Raw genomic sequence first — 22690 nt, 5'->3', positions numbered from 1 at the left:
TTTACACATTAAATTTCATCTTTCATTGTTCCATCCAATTACATATTTCGAGCTGCTTCCTCAGATTATAATGCTTGCTAGCTTGGTATATTGCATGAATTTGGCCATTGGCATTAAGTTTCTGAATCTAAGTCAATAATGTATGTGAGAAACATTAGGGGACCCAACACTGATACCTGAAGCACCAGTCAGTACTTCCTCTGCCCCACATAATTCTTCAAATAAGTCCTTGCTGCTTCCTGCCCAACAGCTAATTTTCTATCAATCCCCAAGTTTCAAACCAATTCTTTATAGCTTGAAGTTGAACTGATAGCATTTGACAGAGTTCTTCATGAAAGGCTTTCTAGATGTCAAGGTATACCACATCATAAGGCTTTCACAATCCTGGCATGTCTCTTCACCCAAAAGGTCAAGCAGGTTGGTGAGGCACAGTCTTCCTTCCCCTTCAGAATCCGTATTGCTTTCTAATTGTAGGACTGCCCTCACTTGGTTTCACAACCCGTTCATCCACAAGCAAAGCTTCTGACTCCACATCCCTTTCATCACAAAGACCCCCCAACTTCCACTTCTAACATGACCTACCTCCACCCTTACCTTAGCCCATCTGCCAAAGGCGGCCTCATCCATGTCTTTATCGCCTTTAGACTCAATTCCTCCAATGCTCTCTTGGCCAGCCTTCTATCCTCCCTAAACTTTAGCTCATTCAAAACTCTAATACCCATATTTTTTCCCACACCAGGTCCCATTCGCTCATCTCTTGTTGCCACAGGCTCCCAGTAGCTCAAATTTAAAATTCTCATCTTTGTGTTTAAATGCCTCCATTGCATCAAAACTTGAAAACACTGAAAATTCTATACACAATCACCAGACACAATCTTCAATACTGTCACATTTAATATCAGGTATTTAAAATTTTAATTCACATCCATTAAAGGAGAACTATCTTCATGACAAAGTGGCAAAACGCTTCATATATGGAGAGAGGAGCTTTTTATCATGACGACCATGTGAACAAACAATGGATCAATTTACTTGATTGTTTACAACATAAGTAAAAATTGAGTTGTCAAACACTCATGAAAATTGCACCTCAAAACAAACTCTTTGAAGATTTAGTGAAATAATCTAATTAGATTAGTTCCATGATTTTTCCCTCAAAAGATGCACCCATTAAAGACTTTAAAAAAAAATAAAACTGGTCTATAACTTCATAAACAAAAATTGACAGGCACAATGATTAACAGGTTTAATAATTTAATACAATTTTATTTTTTTTTTTAAGATAACTATGTAAGGAAGTCCAAATTTCCAAGTAACATACAATTTCTGGAAGTCCCAATGGCCCTGCCATCCTAGTACTAAGCAAAGTTCATTTCTTAGCCATTGTCTCAGCGCATCTGCCAGAATCACTCCTTGAGATTTGGACAACCATCACTTGTATGGTCATCAAAAGATTTATTTCCCACTGCAAACTGGACTGTACACCAATATTTCTCATTCCACAACTGATTTTACATCATGTGGGTAGATTCAATAAATCATACTTTTCCAAAACTTATAATAGTTCAGTAAACTGACTGAAGTCAATAGTGGCATTAAAATCATTACTAACAAAAGCTTTGTGCATTGTGAATCATGAATATGTTTTTCATATTATAATTTCATGTATTTGTGTGTTGACACACTGTTCCACATCCCTGTACATTCAGTTTTCGTCCCAAACTAGACAGTTATTGCTCCAGGGTGGAATGATCAGGACAACTCACTGATCAAAAGAGACTCTGGTTGATGCCCAAGCTAAACATGAAGAATAATTTTAAATTGTGTTTTGTACCAAGGAATAATTACTTTTACTGTATTAATTTTCTGACCCCCATCCCACCCAGTATCAGAGTGGCAAGCCAAAAACTTAATCAGCCAGCACAGGAATTACATAAACCTGCCACCAGTCTGAAAGTTAAAATTCACAGCCCAAAGTACTCATTCTCCTCCCCACATATTAACATAGTTCATTCCTATTTGTCATGACATTAATTAACTGGCAACTGCAGGGGTCTTTAATTTTTTTGTTACTTGATACAAATCGTTACAAGTCCTAAATAGTCAAGTCTTATGTGGCTCCAATCACATTTATGATGGGAATAACCACTTGGGTCCAGCTGTTCACATTATTAGTGTCAATGGTACTTCTCGACTCATCGTTATTGCTGGTAATAGTCAAATTAGGCAGTGAAATCACTCATCCCCTGTAATCAAAAATGTCAAAACACCAAATAAGGACCAGTGGTACATACTGAACTGAGGCTGTCAGTGCGTTCCCATACCCACTCACCGCAACACTACACAAGATTCGGGAAACTGAGGCTTTCCCCGTGCGGATTTCCGCCTCTAACTTCACTGCCAATAATAAAAATGACCTTCAGTGAAAGCATCTCTGTGAACCGCAACAGCGCAGGGTAGTGCTGCGAAACCGGTTAAAATGGCAAGTGTATAAGGCGGAGCAGAGAGCCGGACCAGACGGAGGAGGGAGAGGGTGGGGAGGAGGGAGAGGGTGGGGAGGAGGGAGAGGGTGGGGAGGGGAGAGGGTGGGGAGGGGAGAGGGTGGGGAGGGGAGAGAGGGGGGCGAGGGTGGGGAGGGGGTGGGGAGGGGGTGGGGAGCGAGGGTGGGGAGCGAGGGTGGGGAGCGAGGGTGGGGAGCGAGGGTGGGGAGGGGGGAGGGGGTGGGGAGCGAGGGTGGGGAGGGGGAGGGGAGAGAGGGTGGGGAGGGAGAGGGTGGGGAGGGAGAGGGTGGGGAGGGAGAGGGTGGGGAGGGAGAGGGTGGGGAGGGAGAGGGTGGGGAGGGAGAGGGTGGAGCTCGCCACCCCCCTCCCCACGGTCCACATCCCATTCAAAGGGGCGCCGAGCCCGCCTGTGGGTGAGGCCCACACTGGGCTCATTGACAGGCCGTACAGCGGGTGTCCTCCCTCCGGCCGCTAGCCTGTGCTCCAACACTCTCCGAACAACCGCCCCCCGCCCGAGCTCACTCACTGAGAACAACATTTAACGGCGGCCAAACCACCGCCGCCCGCTGCTCCTCACTCTCAGCCCTACCTGCTCCTTCCGGCCGCCTGACCTCACCCGGGGGGGGGGGAGAGGAGAAAACAACATCCGGGTCACTGCGTCATCACGTCAACGGCAGCTCGAGACCAACGCGGCAGTTTGGACAGTAAATGAGGTCAAGTTATAGTCTGGTAATGTCAGGGTCAGGTCATTGAAGGGTCAAGTTATAGTCTGGTAATGTCAGGGTCAGGTCATTGAAGGGTCAAGTTATAGTCTGGTAATGTCAGGGTCAGGTCAATAAAGAGTCAAGTTATAGTCTGGTAATGTCAGGGTCAGGTCATTGAAGAGTCAAGTTATAGTCTGGTAATGTCAGGGTCAGGTCATTGAAGGGTCAAGTTATAGTCTGGTAATGTCAGGGTCAGGTCAATAAAGAGTCAAGTTATAGTCTGGTAATGTTAGGGTCAGGTCATTGAAGGGTCAAGTTATAGTCTGGTAATGTCAGGGTCAGGTCATTGAAGGGTCAAGTTATAGTCTGGTAATGTCAGGGTCAGGTCATTGAAGGGTCAAGTTATAGTCTGGTAATGTCAGGGTCAGGTCATTGAAGGGTCAAGTTATAGTCTGGTAATGTTAGGGTCAGGTCAATAAAGAGTCAAGTTATAGTCTGGTAATGTCAGGGTCAGGTCATTGATGAGTCAAGTTATAGTCTGGTAATGTTAGGGTCAGGTCAATAAAGAGTCAAGTTATAGTCTGGTAATGTCAGGGTCAGGTCAATAAAGAGTCAAGTTATAGTCTGGTAATGTTAGGGTCAGGTCATTGAAGGGTCAAGTTATAGTCTGGTAATGTCAGGGTCAGGTCATTGAAGGGTCAAGTTATAGTCTGGTAATGTTAGGGTCAGGTCATTGAAGGGTCAAGTTATAGTCTGGTAATGTCAGGGTCAGGTCAATAAAGAGTCAAGTTATAGTCTGGTAATGTCAGGGTCAGGTCATTGAAGGGCCAAGTTATAGTCTGGTAATGTCAGGGTCAGGTCATTGAAGGGCCAAGTTATAGTCTGGTAATGTCAGGGTCAGGTCAATAAAGAGTCAAGTTATAGTCTGGTAATGTCAGGGTCAGGTCATTGAAGGGTCAAGTTATAGTCTGGTAATGTTAGGGTCAGGTCATTGAAGGGTCAAGTTATAGTCTGGTAATGTCAGGGTCAGGTCATTGAAGGGTCAAGTTATAGTCTGGTAATGTTAGGGTCAGGTCATTGAAGGGTCAAGTTATAGTCTGGTAATGTCAGGGTCAGGTCAATAAAGAGTCAAGTTATAGTCTGGTAATGTCAGGGTCAGGTCATTGAAGGGCCAAGTTATAGTCTGGTAATGTCAGGGTCAGGTCATTGAAGGGCCAAGTTATAGTCTGGTAATGTCAGGGTCAGGTCAATAAAGAGTCAAGTTATAGTCTGGTAATGTCAGGGTCAGGTCATTGAAGGGCCAAGTTATAGTCTGGTAATGTCAGGGTCAGGTCATTGAAGGGTCAAGTTATAGTCTGGTAATGTTAGGGTCAGGTCATTGAAGGGTCAAGTTATAGTCTGGTAATGTCAGGGTCAGGTCATTGAAGGGTCAAGTTATAGTCTGGTAATGTTAGGGTCAGGTCAATAAAGAGTCAAGTTATAGTCTGGTAATGTCAGGGTCAGGTCATTGAAGGGCCAAGTTATAGTCTGGTAATGTCAGGGTCAGGTCATTGAAGGGCCAAGTTATAGTCTGGTAATGTCAGGGTCAGGTCAATAAAGAGTCAAGTTATAGTCTGGTAATGTCAGGGTCAGGTCATTGAAGGGCCAAGTTATAGTCTGGTAATGTCAGGGTCAGGTCATTGAAGGGCCAAGTTATAGTCTGGTAATGTCAGGGTCAGGTCATTGAAGGGCCAAGTTATAGTCTGATAATGTTAGGGTCAGGTCATTGAAGGGTCAAGTTATAGTCTGGTAATGTTAGGGTCAGGTCATTGAAGGGTCAAGTTATAGTCATGTAATGTTAGGGTCAGGTCATTGAAGGGCCAAGTTATAGTCTGGTAATGTTAGGGTCAGGTCACTGAAGGGTCAAGTTATAGTCATGTAATGTTAGGGTCAGGTCAATAAAGAGTCAAGTTATAGTCTGGTAATGTTAGGGTCAGGTCATTGAAGAGTCAAGTTATAGTCATGTAATGTTAGGGTCAGGTCACTGAAGGGTCAAGTTATAGTCTGGTAATGTTAGGGTCAGGTCACTGAAGGGTCAAGTTATAGTCTGGTAATGTCAGGGTCAGGTCATTGAAGGGTCAAGTTATAGTCTGGTAATGTTAGGGTCAGGTCATTGAAGGGTCAAGTTATAGTCTGGTAATGTTAGGGTCAGGTCACTCAAGAGCCAAGTTATAGTCTGGTAATGTTAGGGTCAGGTCACTCAAGAGCCAAGTTATAGTCTGGTAATGTTAGGGTCAGGTCATTGAAGGGCCAAGTTATAGTCTGGTAATGTTAGGGTCAGGTCATTGATGAGTCAAGTTATAGTCTGGTAATGTTAGGGTCAGGTCATTGATGAGTCAAGTTATAGTCTGGTAATGTTAGGGTCAGGTCATTGAAGAGTCAAGTTATAGTCTGGTAATGTTAGGGTCAGGTCAATAAAGAGTCAAGTTATAGTCTGGTAATGTTAGGGTCAGGTCATTGATGAGTCAAGTTATAGTCTGGTAATGTTAGGGTCAGGTCAATAAAGGGCCAAGTTATAGTCTGGTAATGTTAGGGTCAGGTCACTGAAGGGTCAAGTTATAATCTGGTAATGTCAGGGTCAGGTCATTGAAGAGTCAAGTTACGGTCTGGTAATGTTAGGGTCAGGTCACTGAAGAGCCAAGTTATAGTCTGGTAATGTTAGAGTCAGGTCACTGAAGAGCCAAGTTAACCAAGTTAAGGCTGTCAACCAATATGTGTTATAAGCCCACCGACTCCCACAACTACCTTGATTGCACTTCCTCCCACCCTGCTTCCTGTAAGAACTCTATTCCTTTCTCCCAGTTTCTCCGTCTCCATCGCATCTGTTCTGACGATGGCATCTTCCACACCAGTGCTTCCGATATGACTTCCTTTTTCCTCAGCCGAGGATTCCCCTCCACTTTCGTTGTAAGGGCCCTCGACCGCGTCCCTCCTGTTTCTCACACGTCTGCCCTCACCTCTTCCCTTCCCTCCCAGAACCATGGTAGGGTCCCCCTTGTCCTCACCTTCCACCCCACCAGCCTCCACATTCAATGTATCATCCTCCGCCATTTCCGCCACCTCCAGCATGATCACATATCTTCCCTTCGCCTCCCCTTTCAGCATTCCGAAGGGACAGCTCCCTCTGCGACACCCTGGTCCACTCTTCTATCAAGCCCGGCACCTTCCCGTGCGAACGCAGGAGATGCAACACCCGACCCTTCACCTCTTCCCACCATCCAGGGCCCTAAACACTCCGTCCAAGTGAAACAGCGGTTTACTTGTATTTTCCTCAATTTAGTATAATGTATTCACTGCTCACAATTGGGGAGACCAAACGCAGCTTTGCTGAACACCTCCACTCTGTCCACAAGCATGACCCTGACCTGCCAGTCGCTTGCCATTTTAATTGCCCATCCCACTCCCACTCTGACCTCTCTGTCTTCAGCCTCTTACATTGTTCCAATGAAGCTCAATGTTAGCTCAAGGAACAGCACCTCATCTTTCCTTTAGGCACTTTACAACCTTCCACCACAACATTAATTTCAATAACTTACGGTCAAGTCACTGAAGAGCCAAGTAATAGTCTGGAAATGTTATGGTCAGGTCATTGAAGAGCCAAGTTATAGTCTGAGCATGTTAGGATCAGGTCATTGAAGAGCAAGTATAGTCTGGTAATGTTAGTGTTGGGACATTGAAGAGCAAGTTATAGTCTGGTAATGTTAGTGTTGGGACACTGAAGAGCAAGTTATAGTCTGGGAATGTTAGGGTCAGGTCATTGAAGAGCCAAGTTATGGAGAGTAAGATGAAGCAGGAAAAAAAGGGCGTATGACAGATAGGTTGATAATACAAGTGAGACCAGGCTGAATATAGAAAGTTCAGCGGGGAAGTGAAAAAGGAAATAAGCGGGGCAAAGATAAAGTATGAGAATAGGCTGGTGGCCAACTTAAAAGGGAATCCAAAAACCTTCTACAGGCATGTAAACAGTAAACGGGTAGTAAGAAGAGGGGTGAGGCCGATTAGGGACCATAAAGGAGATCTACTCATGGAGGCAGAGGGCATGGCCGAGGTACTAAATGAGTACTTTGCAGCTGTCTTTACCAAGAAAGAAGATGCTGTCAGCATCTCAGTAAAGGAAGATGTAGTTGAGATATTGGATGGGCTAACAATTGATGAAGAAGAGGCACTAGAGAGGCTAGCTGTATATTTAAATAGATAAGTCACCTGGTCCGGATGGGATGCATCCTAGGTTGCTAAGGGAAGTAAGGGTGGAAATTGCGGAGGTACTGGCCATAATCTTTCAAATGCCCTTTGATATGGGGTTGGTGCAAGAGGACTGGAGAATTGCAAATGTTACACCCTTGTTCAAAAAAGGGTGTAAGGATAAACCCAGCAAATACAGGCCAGTCAGTTTAACCTCGATGGTAGGCAAACTTTTAGAAATGATAATCCTGGACACTTTTAGCAGTCACTTGGACGAGGGTGGATTGATTCGGGAAAGCCAGCACAGATTTGTTAAAGGCAAATCATGTTTAACTAACCTGATAGAGTTTTTTGTTGAAGTAACAGAGAGGGTAGATGAGGGCAATGCAGTTGATGTGGTGTATATGGACTTTCAAGAGGCATTTGATAAAGTCCGGCATGGTAAGCTTGTCATCAAGATTGCGGCCCAAGGAATAAAGGGGGCAGTAGCAACGTGGATACAGAATTGGCTAAGTAACAGGAAACAGAGAGTAGTGGTGAACAATTGTTTTGCAGACTGGAGCGAGGTGTACAGTCGTGTCCCCCAGGGGGTCGGTGCTGGAACCACTGCTTTTCTTGATATATATTAATGACTTGGACTTGTATGTACAGGGCACAATTTCAAAATTTGCAGATGACACAAAACTTGGCAGGGTAGTGAACAGTGAGGGTGATAGTGATAGACTTCAAGAGGATATAGACAGGCTGGTGGCTTGGGTGGACACGTGGCAGATGAAATTTAACAGGAAAATGCGATTTGGTACATTTCAGTAGGAAAAACGAGGAGAGGCAATATAAACTAAAGGGCACACTTCGAAAGGGTAAAGGAACAGAGAGACCAGGGGGTATATATACACAAATCGTTGAAGGTGGCAGGGCAGGTTGAGAAAGCAGTTGAAAAAGCATACAGGATGCTGGGCTTTATAAATAGAGGCATAGAGTACAAAAGTATGGAAATCATGATGAACCTTTATAAAACAATGGTTCGGCCACAACTGGAGTATTGTGTCCAGTTCTGGGCATTGCACTTTAGGAAAGATGTGAAGGCCTTAGAGAGGGTGCAGAGGAGATTTACCAGAATGATTCCAGGGATGATGGACTTTAGTTATGTGGAGAAGCTGGGGTTGTTCTCCTTGAAACTGAGAAGGCTGAGAGGAGATTTGAAGAGGTATTCAAATTCATGAAGGGTCTAGACAGAGTAGATAGGGAGAAACTGTTCCCATTGGCGGAAGGGTCTAGAACCAGAGTGCATAGATTTAAGGTGATTGGCAAAAGAGCCAACGGTGACATGAGGAAAAAAATTTTAAACAGCGACTGGTTAGGACCTAGAACGCACTGCCAGGGGGAGTCAGATTCAGTCATGGCTTTCAAAAGGGAACTGGATAACTACGTGAAAGCAAAGAATTTGCAGTGCTACGGGATAGGGCATGGGAGAGGGAATAACTCGATTGCTCATGCATAGAGCCGGCGCGGACTCGATGGGCCGAATGGCCTCTTTCTGTTCTGTAACCTTTCTATGATTCTATCATTATAGTCCGGTAATGTTAGGGTTAGGTCATTGGAGGGCCGAGTTATAATCTGGTAATGTTAGGATTAGGTCACTGATGAGCAAGTTATATTCTGGTAATGTTACGTTCAGGTCACTGAAGAGCCAAGTTATCGTGTGGTAATGTAGGGTGAGGTCATTCAAGAGCCAAATTATAGTCTGGTAATGTTAGGATCAGGTCATTGAACAGCCAAGTTATATTCTGGTAATAATTGGTTCAGTTCACTGAAGAGCCAAGTTATAGTCTGGTAATGTTAGGGTGAGGTTATTGAAGAGCCAAGATTTTTCTGCCAACCTTAGGATCAGGTCATTGTAGAGGCAAGATATTCTCTGGTAACATTAGGGTCAGGTCATTGAAGAGCCACGGCATAGTCTGGCAGCGTTAGGATCAGGTCATTGAAGGCTAAGTTATAGTTTGGTAATGTTATTGTGAGGCCATGGAACGGCCAAGTTATAGTCTAGTAATGTTAGGATCATGTCATTGAAGAGCCAAGTTCAATTCAGGTAATAATAGGGTCAGGGCATTAAAGAGCCGAGATATTGTCAGGTAATGTTAGGGCCAGGTCACTGAAGAGCCAAGATATAGTCTGGTAATATTAGGATCAGGTCATTGAAGAGCCAAGTTATAATCTGGTAATGTCAGGGTCAGGTCATTGAAGAGCCAAGTTATAATCTGGTAATGTTAGGATCAGGTCACTGATGAGCCAAGTTAAAGCCTGGTAATGTTAGTGTCAGGTTATTGAAGGGCCAAGTTATAGCCTGGTAATGTTAGGATCAAATCATTGAAGAACCAAGTTATAGCCTGGTAATTTTAGGGTCAGGTCATTGAAGAGCCAAGCTGTGGTCTGGTAATGCTAGGGTCAGGTTATTGACGAGGCAAGTTATAATCTGGTAATGTTAGGGTGAAGACATTGAAGAGCTAAGTTATAGTCTGGTAATGTTAGGGTAAGGTCATTGAAGAGGCAAATTATAGTCTGGTAATGTTAAGGTCAGGTCATTGAAGGGCCAAGTTATAGTCTGGTAATGTTAGGGTCAGATCATTGAAGAGCCAAGTTATAGCCTGGTAATGTTAGGGTGAGGTTATTGAAGAGCCAAGATTTTTCTGCCAACCTTAGGATCAGGTCATTGTAGAGGCAAGGTATTCTCTGGTAATATTAGGGTCAGGTCATTCAAGAGCCACGGCATAGTCTGGCAACGTTAGGGTCACGTCATTGAAGGCTAAGTTATAGTCTGGTAATGTTATTGTGAGGCCATGGAACGGCCAAGTTATAGTCTAGTAATGTTAGGATCATGTCATTGAAGAGCCAAGTTCAATTCAGGTAATAATAGGGTCAGGGCATTAAAGAGCCGAGATATTGTCAGGGAATGTCAAGGTCAGGTCATTGCAGAGCCAAGTTATAGTCTGGTAATGCTAGGGTCAGGTCACTGAAGAGCCAAGTTATAGTCTCATAATGTTAGGATCGGGTCATTGGAGAGCCAAGTTATAACCTGGTAATGTTCGGGTCTGGTCATTGAAGAGCCATGTTATAGTCTGGTAATGCTAGGGTCAGGTCATTGCAGAGCCAAGTTATAGTCTGGTAATGCTAGGGTCAGGTCATTGCAGAGCCATGTAATGGTCTGGTAATGCTAGGATCAAGTCATTGCAGAGCCAAGTTATAGCCTGGTAATGTTAGGATCAGGTCACTGAAGAGCCAAATGATAATCTTGTAATGATAGGGTCAGGTCACAGAAGAGCCAAGTTATAGTCTGGTAATGTTACGCTTAGGTCATTGACGAGCCAAGTTATAGTTTGGTAATGTTCAGGCCAGGTCATTGAAGAGCCAAGTAATGGTCTGGTAAAGATAGGGTGAGGTCATTGAAGATTCAAGTTATAGTCTGGAAATGTTAGGATCTGGTCATTGCAGAGCCAATTTATAGTCAAGTGACTGAAGAGCTAAGTTATAATATGGGGATGTTAGGGTCAGGTCACTGAAGAGCCAAATTATCGCCTGTTAATGTTAGGGTCATGTCACTGAAGAGCCAAGTTATAGTCTGGTAATGTTGGCTAAGGTCATTGAAGGGCCAAATTATAGTCGGGTAATGTTAGGGTCAGGTCATTGAAGAGCCAAGTTATTGTCTGGCAATGTTAGGGTCTGATTATTGAAGGGCCAAGTTATCACCTGGTAATGTTAGGGTCAGGTCATTGAAGGGCCAAGTTATAGTCTGGTAATGTTAGGGTCAGGTCATTGAAGGGCCAAGTTATCACCTGGTAATGTGAGGGTCAGGTCATTGAAGGGCCAAGTTATCACCTGGTAATGTTAGGGTCAGGTCATTGAAGGGCCAAGTTATAGTTTGGTAATGTTAGGGTCAGGTCATTGAAGGGCCAAGTTATCACCTGGTAATGTTAGGGTCAGGTCATTGAAGGGCCAAGTTATAGTCTGGTAATGTTAGGGTCAGGTCATTGAAGGGCCAAGTTATAGTTTGGTAATGTTAGAGTCAGGTCATTGAAGGGCCAAGTTATAGTTTGGTAATGTTAGAGTCAGGTCATTGAAGGGCCAAGTTATCACCTGGTAATGTTAGGGTCAGGTCATTGAAGGGCCAAGTTATAGTCTGGTAATGTTAGGGTCAGGTCATTGAAGGGCCAAGTTATAGTCTGGTAATGTTAGGGTCAGGTCATTGAAGGGCCAAGTTATCACCTGGTAATGTTAGGGTCAGGTCATTGAAGGGCCAAGTTATCACCTGGTAATGTTAGGGTCGGGTCACTGAATTTTAGTGGACTGAATAATATTTTGCTAGGTAATGACTTGAAGACCACTATCAATTTTAATCTTTGACCATGAGACATAGAATGTCAGTTACAAGAAGAACAGTCAGAGGTTAAACTAGAAATGGATACATCTAAATTGGTAACAAGGTGATAAACCTCCTCCAATAGAGCCATGGTAATATTTATGGAGGAGCCTCCTCCACCTTAAGCCGTATTCCCCCATTAATAAATAGCTTACAATCACATTCTTTTCAAGAAAGGAACAGGTGTAGGCCATTCTGTTCCTCAAGTCTGTTCCACCATTCAGTTAGAACATGGATTACCTCTACCTCAACTCCATTTACCCGCTTTGGTTCCATATCCTTTGATACCCTTACCCAACAAAATCTACTGATACTTCCTCAATTAAATGAGTCCTTGGACTGAAAAATTGTGTCAGCAGTATAAAATAAAACTATAAGGGGTGAGTTAGGTAATGATGGGGAGGCAGGAAATTATTGTACCAACCATAATTTGTGCTCTGACTTACTGCCATCATGTAAATATCAGTCCAATCATTAAGGCTAATTTGGACAGTGTTAACGTTTGCATATTCCAACAAAGGTTTCATACAGACTAAATTAATTGAGCCATTTATTGAGGAAAGTGGGAGATCAATTGATATAAGTCACAATGCATATTCTGAATTTTGAAACAGAATACAGCATTGCCACTATATAAGTCACAGTCAAATTAGGCTATATTGATCCATATTGTACTTAAGCTAATATTATTTAAGTCTGTCGATTTAAAATACAAAATGTATATATAACATTTGAATGTACATAGGACACATCTGACCAGTTTCTCCCCCATTCTTCCATGGTACAATGAAGCCTCTTTGCATCGCATTATATTCATGTACTATTTTGGAAATGTCTGAATGTTGGTGATGACCAAATGTTAAATTTGAATCTCAGATCGAGGTCAAGCGGGACACTGAATTTGAGGGTTGAACCTGAGCAAGCAGTCAAAAAGGAAGTGTAAATGTTTCAGCAGGAGTCGAATGGAATGACATTTCATTTGGCCAGTATTAAGTTGCAGGAAGTTCTGGTACACCCATAACTTGATGTCTGACAAATAGTTGGACAATACAACAACAATTGTCCAATCAAGAGTGGGAGTGGAGAGGTAAACCATGGTATTGTCAGTTTATGTATAGAAGCTGGTCCTGTGCTTATGGATAATGTTGTCAAGAGATAGCATATAGACGAGGAATAGTACTCTGCAGGTACTGAGCCAATTCATTTCCACAGAATCTTCTAGCCAGTCACATTTGGATGAATTGTGTCTTTGGGAATCTGCCAAATTGTTCAGGGGTACTAAATCTGGCTTAATAGCGTAAACTGTTCTTTCTGTTCAATAATCATACATTTTGTAAGGTAGATGGATCGGAGGACTTGGCCTCTTGTAACTCTAGAAAAAATAAACAAGGTGGAGGCTTCTCTGGAGGCGCAAATACCATTTTGGCAAAACATAAAAGCACAGATTTGCACATCCAAAAGATCCAATCCTTCCTGATTCTCATCCAAGTGAGATTTGGATGAGCAATTCTGCAGGAGACTGGGTGGTGCAGTTGGTTGGAACATTGTTCTTTCACCCCTGGGAGCTGTGTTGAAATTCAGCCAAACTGATAAAATAAAAGTTTCTTCTGCCTTTGTTGGCAGTAAGTGAAATAGATTTAGGTGATTTCATCCAGGCTGGTAATTAGTGTAAATTCTCACTGGAAAACTCTCCACAATTCAACAAGGATAGCTGATGTAAGAAATGTAAAGTTCACATTGAAACAGTACTTTTTTGACATGCACAGAAGCCCATCGCCATGCTCACCAGAACTCTACTTAAGAGTCTTTTAACTGACCTACTTAGAGATCTACACCTGTAGAATTTCCTTTTGCCTCATATGGAATGCACATTCTCTTCCCGTAGAACCACACTCCACTCACCTAAGTCCAAAGAGCTGAGGTGCAGGTTGGCAGATCCAAGGCTTAAGGACCCCTTAAGTGTACGCAGGGGTTCTGCGGAAGTTTAACCAGCTAAGTTTATCCACAGGATGCACTGCAGCAACTCGCCAAGGCTTCTTCGACAGCACCTCCCAAACCAGCGACCTCTACCACCTAGAAGGACAAGAGCAGCAGGCACATGGGAACAACACCACCTGCACGTTCCCCTCCAAGTCACACACCATTCCGACTTGGAAATATATCGCCGTTCCTTCATCGTCGCTGGGTCAAAATCCTGGAACTCCCTTCCTAACAGCACTGTGGGAGAACCTTCACCACACGGACTGCAGCGGTTCAAGAAGGCGGCTCATCACCACCTTCTCAAGGGCAATTAGAGATGGGCAATAAATGATCACCTCGCCAGCGATGCCCACATCCCATGAACGAATAAAAAAATTTTTGTGGCTTTCCAGCACAGAACTCTGGTATGAACCCTGCTGTTTGTTCAACTAGGACCACCCTACCCATTGGAAGATTAGCTTTCAGAGTTAACTGGAGTCAAGTGGGAAGAATCCCAGACCCTAGTGACAGATCTTTCCATTGGTAAGCCAGACTGGCCAGCCAATTAGTAATAGTATCCTGGTGTACTACAGACCTATTTAGTTCAGATATCTGATTACTGAGTCTGTCACAGATTGTTGCCTTGGTTGCATTGTTGGGTGGCATAAAGCAGCAGTTCTCAATCTGCAAGTTGTTCCTCTCTGGGCAGCTGCAGCCTTGTTCCAGAGAAGGTCAACCACAGACTTTAAAAAAATGGACAGGCTTAGTATTTTAAACAGCCGCTTGTGGGTTACCTGCTGCTTGGTTGATTGGCAGCCATGTTCGGACTCTCACTATTTCATAGCAAGATCAGAATCTCCTGCCTGTAGCATGTTGTAGCCAAGTGACAGTTTCACTGGACTGGCAGTGAAGAGCATTTACGATTAGATTTTACAAATTTACACTCTCATCACAGAGCTTTGCCAGAAATGCCTACTGGGAATTAATTTTAATAGACGGAAAATTCTGCACGGCTCGCAGCTCCACATCCAAATTCCTGATATGCGCTTCTGCACTGAACAGGAAAATTTGTAAAAATCTATCATGTCATGTTTCTAAGTCAATTATAGTTCAGCTGCGCAGTTTTAGCTGGTTAAACTCCAGCAGTACCTCTGCTCATGCTTCAGGATCCCTAAGCAGTACTGGCTACTTTTAGGAGTAAATCTCAGGAGGAAGAAATCTCTTAAAGTGGCTTTCTAGTGTTCCTAATTGATCTATGACCTGATAATATTAATGGAAAGTAGATCTGACAGCTAAAACCGTTCATTGAACAGCCTTAACATATTCAGGTGCCTCACTCTTGTAAAAGGGGTTATGCAAAACCAACTGATGTGTAAACGTTCTTGGCACTTGTTAGTGGCCTTTTCTATATAAAAGCAGTTTCTATTGAGAGGCATGATCTCTGAATAGTTTCTGTTCTCCAGTCCCGGTGCCATATTAATGGATTGCTTTCAAACTTCCTGCCACTTCAATCAGTTGGAGGCATTTCTAGTGGACCGGATCCTACCCTCTTCAAAAAAACAAAATACAAAAATCCAGAACAACGGTTCTCAAATTGTTGATGTGTGTATTTTAAGTTAATTTCCTCACCATTATTTATCCCTGTTTTGCCAGAGACCGATCTTCTGACCAGAAGAAAATTTTATGAGGGTTAAGACTTAGCCAAGTGTCAAAGGCTTGAGGTCTTTTAGCGCTGTTAGTTTATACATGCCATTGGATTGTTTTGTGAAGAGAAGAAAAAAGTATAATACTGAGAAGTGTGGGGTCTATCAGCAAAGGCCAAGAATATGAAATATGATGCCAGCTATCTGGAATTTAGATTTATTTGGATCAGGTCCAATGAAGACATGAATTCTATATTTTACTGATCGGCTAGCAGCATTTTACTAACAGCATGCAGTGACTCATATGATGCATGCCATTCTTCTGTTAGTCAAGCGTGCCGGTATGACCTTCGAATATCATTGGCAGTTGTTCGGCACTGATTGGGCAGCCACAGCTGTCCACAGTGGTCAGAAGGTACCACTCTCTGTAGACGCAGCATTTTCAGGGAATCAGGATCCATGCTTCCTGCTGCATTATAAACAGTACTGAATTGAGTCAAGGATATTAAAAAGGGACTGGCACTTTCTGAAGAGTGGGAAGCAGCAGGCAGCGTGGCTAATCGGTTGTGATATTAAGAGAGTAGGAGCAAGTAAAATGGAGAGGAAAGCCTGTAAACTACTCTATGGACCAAGGTCAAAATGATTTTAGCTCCCAAAAAATGCCTTGTTGCCAATAATTTATTTTACAGTTTCAGGCTTAGTAACCCACACCCTGAAGGTTTGAGATGTCAACTGCTTTACAGACAATCATACGAATTAAGAGCAGGAGTAGGCCATTCGGCCCCTCGAGCCTGCTCTTCCATTTGATAAGATCATGGCTGATCTGATTGTGACCTCAACCCTACTTTCCCATCTACCTACTATAACCTTTGACTCCCTTCTTAATCAGGAATCTATCTAACTCGGCCTTAAAAATATTCAATGACCCTGCCTCCACCACTCTCTGGGGAAGGCAGTTCCACAAACTCACGACCCCCTGAGAGAAAAAAATTCTCCTCATCTCGTCTTAAATGGAAGACCCCTTATTTTCAAAGGGTCTTTCATTTTTGTGGTCCCTAGTTCTAGTCTCTCCCACAAGGGGAAACATCCTCTCAACATCTACCCCTTCTAGTCCCCTCAGGATCTTATATGTTTCAATAAGATCACCTCTCATTCTTCTAAACTCCAGTGTATACAGGCCCAACTTGTCCAACCTTTCCTCATAAGATAACCCCCTCATCCCAGGAATCAGTCGAGTGAACCTTCTCTGAAAACTTTAAAGCAATTATGTCGTTTCTTAAATAAGGAGACCAAAACTGCACACAATATTCTAGATGTGGTCTCACCAATGCCCTGTACAACTGTAGCAAAACATCTCTACTTTTATATTCCATTCCCCTTGCTATAAATGACAACATTCCATTTGCCTTCCTAATCACTTGCTGTACCTGCACACTAACTTCTTGTGATTCTTTTACTGGGACACCCAGATCCCTCTGTACCTCAGAGTTCTGCAATCTCTCTCCATTTAAATAATATACTGCTTTTCTATTCCTCTTGCCAAAGTGGACAAGTTCACATTTTCCTACAAATTATCCATCTGCCAAATTTTCCCCCACTCACTTAACTTATCTATATCCCTTTACAGACTCCTTATGTCCTCTTCACAACTTACTTTCCTACATACCTTTGTGTCATCAGCAAATTTAGCAACCATACAATCGGTCCCTTCGTCCAAGTCATTGATGTAGATTGTAAATAGTTGAGGCCCAAGCACTGATCCCTGTGGCACTCCACTCATTACATCTTGCCAACCTGAAAATGACCCATTTATGCCTATTCTCTGTTTCCTGTTAGCTAACCAATCCTTTATCTATGCTAATATGTTACCCCTTTCACCATGAGCTCTTATTTTGTGTAGTAGCCTTTGATGTGGCACTTGTCAAAAGCCTCCTGGAAATCCAAGTACACCACATCCACAGGGTCCCCTTTATCCACGTTGCTTGTTACTTCCTCAAATAACTCTAATAAATTAGTCAAACACGATTTCCCTCTCACAAAGCTGTGTTGACTCTGCCTGATTGCATTGAGATTTTGTAAGAGCCCTGCTATAACCTCCTTAATAATAGATTCTAGCATTTCCCCTATGACAGATGTTAAGCTAACTGGCCTGTAGTTTCCTGCTTTCTGTGTCCCTCCTTTCTTGAATAGAGGAGTTACATTCACTATTTTCCAATCTGATGGGACCCTTCCAGAATTTAGGGAATTTTGGAAAATTAATACCAATGTATCTACTATCTCTGCAGCCACTTCTTTTAAGACCCTAGGATGAAGTTCATCAGAACCTGGGGACTTGTCAGCTTTTAGTTCTAATATTTTTTTGAGAACTCTTTCTCTGGTGATTGTAAATGTTTTAAGTTCCTCCCTCCCTTTCACCTCTTGATTCACAATTATTTTTGGCATGTTATTTGTATCCTCTACAGTGAAGACGGATGCAAAATATCTGTTCAATTCATCTGCCATTTACTTATTCTCCATTATAAATTCCCCAGACTCACTCTCTGGAGGACCAATGCTCACTTTACTTACTCTTTTCCTTTTTAAACACCTGTAGAAACTCTTACTATCTGTTTTTATATTTCTAGCTAGCTTTCTCTCGTACTTCTAATTTCTCCATCCTTATTATTCTTTTAGCCATTCTTTGCTGTTTTTTATATTTTGTCCAATCTTCTGACCTGCCACTAATCTTTGCGGAATTGTATGCTTTTTCTTTCAATTTGATACTATCTTTAACTTCCTTAGTATGGATGGTACGTCCTTCCCCTAGAGTCTTTCTTTCTCACTGGAATGTATCTTTGCTGAGTGTTATAAAATATCTCATTAAATGTCTGCCACTGCATCTCTACTGACCTATCCCTTAACCTAATTTCCCAGTTCACTTTTGCTAGCTCTGACTTCATGCCCTCATAATTGCCCTTATTTAAGTTTAAAACACTAGTCTTGGACTCACTCTTCTCTCTCAAACTGAATGCGACATTCAATCATATTGTGATCACTGCTACCTAGAGGCTCCTTAACAAGAGATCATTAATTAATCTTGTCTCATGACACATTACCAGATCTAGAATAGCCTGCTCTCTGGTTGGCTCTAGAACGTGCTGCTCTAAGAAACTGTCCCGAAAGCACTCTATGAACTAATCTTCCAGGCTACCTTTGCCAATCAGATTGTTCCAATCTATATGTAGATTAAAATCACCCATGATTATAGCTGTTTCTTTCTCACAAGCCCCCATTATTTTTTTTTATTCATTCATGGGATGTGGGCGTCGCTGGCGAGGCCAGCATTTATTGCCCATCCCTAATTGCCCTTGAGAAGGTGATGGTGAGCCGCCTTCTTGAACCGCTGCAGTCCGTGTAGTGAAGGTTCTCCCACAGTGCTGTTAGATAGGGAGTTCCAGGATTTTGACCCAGCGACGATGAAGGAACGCCAATATATTTCCAAGTCGGGATGGTGTGTGACTTGGAGGGGAACGTGCAGGTGGTGTTGTTCCCATGTGCCTGCTGCCCTTGTCTTCTAGGCGGGTTTGGGAGGTGCTGTCGAAGAAGCCTTGGCGAGTTGCTGCAGTGCATCCCATGGATGGTACACACTGCAGCCACTGTGTGTCGATGGTGAAGGGAGTGAATGTTTAGGGTGGTCGATGGGGTGCCAATCAAGCGGGCTGCTTTGTCCTGGATGATGTCGAGCTTCTTGAGTGTTGTTGGAGCTGCACTCATCCAGGCAAGTGAAGAATATTCCATTACACTCCTGACTTGTGCCTTGCAGATGGTGGAAAGGCTTTGGGGAGTCAGGAGATGAGTCACTCGCCGCAGAATACCCAGCCTCTGACCTGCTCTTGTAGCCACAGTATTTGTGTGACTGGTCCAGTTAAGTTTCTGGTCAATGGTGACCCCCAGGATGTTGATGATGGGGGATTTGGTGATGGTAATGCCATTGAATGTCAAGGGGAGGTGGTTAGATTCTCTCTTGTTGGAGATGGTCATTGCCTGGCACTTATCTGGTGCGAATGTTACTTGCCACTTATCAGCCCAAGCCTGGATGTTGTCTAGGTCTTGCTGCATGCGGGCCCATAGCCTTTGCTATATTTCTTCCTGTATATCCTGTCCTACAGTGTGGTTAATGTTAGGGGGCCTTATAAACGACTCCCACACGTGATTTCTTGCCTTTACTATTTCTTATCTCTACCCAAACTGGTTCTACGTCTTGGTCTTTAGAACTAAGGTCATTTCTCTCTATTATACTCATGTCATCCTTAATTAACAGATGTGGAGATGCCGGTGATGGACTGGGGTTGACAATTGTAAACAATTTTACAACACCAAGTTATAGTCCAACAAATTTATTTTAAATTCCACAAGCTTTCGGAGGCTTCCTCCTTCCTCAGGTGAACGGTGTTTCCACACTATTCACCTGAGGAAGGAGGAAGCCTCCGAAAGCTTGTGGAATTTAAAATAAATTTGTTGGACTATAACTTGGTGTTGTAAAATTGTTTACAATTAATTAACAGAGCTACCCCTCCACCTTTTCTTGGCTTCCTGTCCTTCCGAAATGTCAAGTGCCCTGTAATATTCAGGTTCCAGCCTTTGTCATCTTGCAGCCATGTCTCTGTAATGGCTATCAGATTGTACATATTTATTTCTATTTGAGCTGTCAATTCATCAATTTTGTTACGAATGCTACGCGCATTCAGATACAAAGCCTTTACTGCTGTCTTTTTACAATTTTTGCAACCTCTAGCCTTATCTGCTGGCACACTCTTAAGTTTGCATGCTCTGTCCCTTCCTGCCACTTTCTGATTATCATTTCCCTTATTGCTACCTTGTTCTCTTGCCTTGTCTTCTTTCTTTAATTTATCACATCTTCCCTTACTTGATCCCTCGCCCCCGCTATTTAGTTTAAAGCCTTCTCTACCGACCTAGTTATAGGATTCACCAGAACACTGGCCCCACACGGTTCAGGTGAAGCCCGTCCCAACAGTACAGCTCCCTCTTTCCCCAGTACTGGTGCCAGTGCCCCATGAATCGAAACCCATTTCTCCCACACCAATCTTTGAGCCACGAATTTAACTCTCTAATCTTATTTACCCTGTGCCAATTTACTCGTGGCTCAGATAATAATCCAGAGATTACTACCTTTGAGGTTCTGCTTTTTAATTTAGCCCCTAGCTGCTAAGTCATTGGTACCTACGTGGACCACGACAACTGGTTCCTCCCCCTCCCACTGCAAGTTCCTCTCCAGCCCAGAGTAGATGTCCTGAACCCTGGCACCGGGCAGGCACCACAGCCTTCTGGACTCTCGTTCTCGACTGCAGAGAACTGTGTCTATCCCCCTGACCGTACTGTCTCCTACTAACACTACATTCCTACTAACTCCCCCCACTTGAATGGCTTCCTGTATCATGGTGCCACGGACAATTTGCTCATCCACCCTGCAGCCACTGCTTTCGTCCATACAGGCTGCAAGCACCTCAAACCTGTTGGACAATTGCAAAGGCTGAGGCTCCTCCACTTCTACCTTCTCGATCCCCTTACATGTGTCGCTCACAGTCACACCCTCCTGTCCCTGACCACTGACCAATTTAGATGACCTTATCCTAGGGGGTGTAACCACCTCCTGGAACCGAATGTCCAGGTATTTTCCCCCCTCCCTGATGTATCGCAGTGTCTGCAGCTCGATCTCCAGTTCAATGACTCTGAGCTGAAGCTCCTCAAGCCGCAGACACTTACTACAGACGTGTTTGCCCTGGATCACACTGGCGTCCAGGAGTTCCCACATTCTGCAGTCGCTACACATCACCTGCCCTGCATCTTTATTATGTGTTAATTAATTTAGCATTCTTCTTAATTAATTTTATAATTTATATACCTACTACTCCCAGTAAGCTTTACAACTGCTAGTAAACCTTCTACTACTACTAAAACCTTACAATTACTACGTGACACTTATTTTGAAAGTTAAAACGAGTCAAATACACACCAACCAATCACTTATGTCTTTCCCCGTGACGCCACACTTGGGTTTTTCTCAGAATGTGGTGGGTGGGTTCTGACTGGCAACGACTGAACTCCTGCTTTCTCCGCTCTGTTTATATCCCTGCTCTGGTCTCACTCTTTCCCGTCACTCGCCGACTGAACTCCTGCTTTCTCCGCTCTGTTTATATCCCTGCTCTGGTCTCACTCTTTCCCGTCACTCGCCGACTGAACTCCTGCTTTCTCCGCTCTGTTTATATCCCTGCTCTGGTCTCACTCTTTCCCGTCACTCGCCGACTGAACTCCTGCTTTCTCCGCTCTGTTTATATCCCCGCTCTGGTCTCACTCTTTCCCACCGCTTGCTGACTGAACTCCCGCTTTCTTCGCTCTGTTTATATCCCCGCTCTGGTCTCACTCTTTCCCGTCACTCGCCGACTGAACTCCTGCTTTCTCCGCTCTGTTTATATCCCTGCTCTGGTCTCACTCTTTCCCGTCACTCGCCGACTGAACTCCTGCTTTCTTCGCTCTGTTTATATCCCTGCTCTGGTCTCACTCTTTCCCGTCACTCGCCGACTGAACTCCTGCTTTCTTCGCTCTGTTTATATCCCTGCTCTGGTCTCACTCTTTCCCGTCACTCGCCGACTGAACTCCCGCTTTCTCCGCTCTGTTTATATCCCTGCTCTGGTCTCACTCTTTCCCGTCACTCGCCGACTGAACTCCTGCTTTCTCCGCTCTGTTTATATCCCTGCTCTGGTCTCACTCTTTCCCGTCACTCGCCGACTGAACTCCTGCTTTCTTCGCTCTGTTTATATCCCTGCTCTGGTCTCACTCTTTCCCGTCACTCGCCGACTGAACTCCTGCTTTCTTCACTCTGTTTATATCCCCGCTCTGGTCTCACTCTTTCCCACCGCTTGCTGACTGAACTCCTGCTTTCTTCGCTCTGTTTATATCCCCGCTCTGGTCTCACTCTTTCCCACCGCTTGCTGACTGAACTCCCGCTTTCTTCGCTCTGTTTATATCCCCGCTCTGGTCTCACTCTTTCCCACCGCTCACTGACTGAACTCCTGCTTTCTTCGCTCTGTTTATATCCCTGCTCTGGTCTCACTCTTCCCCACTGCTCACTGACTGAACTCCCGCTTTCTCCGCGCTGATTATATCCCCGCTCTGGTCTCGCTCTTTCCCGTCACTCGCCGACTGAACTCCCGCTTTCTTCGCTCCGTTTATATCCCCGCTCTGGTCTCA

At 43.8% G+C, this 22690-nt stretch overlaps 1 protein-coding gene across 2 annotated transcripts in view; it reads right to left on the bottom strand.

The window, feature by feature from the left end:
• The window catches only part of exoc2 (exocyst complex component 2), a 294362-nt gene extending 291239 nt beyond the window's left edge, over positions 1–3123 (bottom strand). Inside the window, exon 1 of one of the 2 annotated variants that reach the window (XM_068000284.1) lies at positions 3091–3123. The gene's annotated coding sequence lies outside the window, so the exon portion shown is untranslated. Of the gene's footprint in view, positions 1–3027; positions 3049–3090 lie in introns of those variants that run through there. The other variant, XM_068000293.1, reaches the window with a different exon arrangement.
• Positions 3124–22690: the final 19567 nt, after the last annotated feature.

This window comes from Heptranchias perlo, chromosome 2 (assembly GCF_035084215.1).
Source record: "Heptranchias perlo isolate sHepPer1 chromosome 2, sHepPer1.hap1, whole genome shotgun sequence".
NCBI classification, from domain to species: Eukaryota; Metazoa; Chordata; class Chondrichthyes; order Hexanchiformes; family Hexanchidae; genus Heptranchias; species Heptranchias perlo.
The sequence above is the reverse complement of the archived record's forward strand: the minus strand, read 5'-3'. Positions and strand labels throughout refer to the sequence as shown.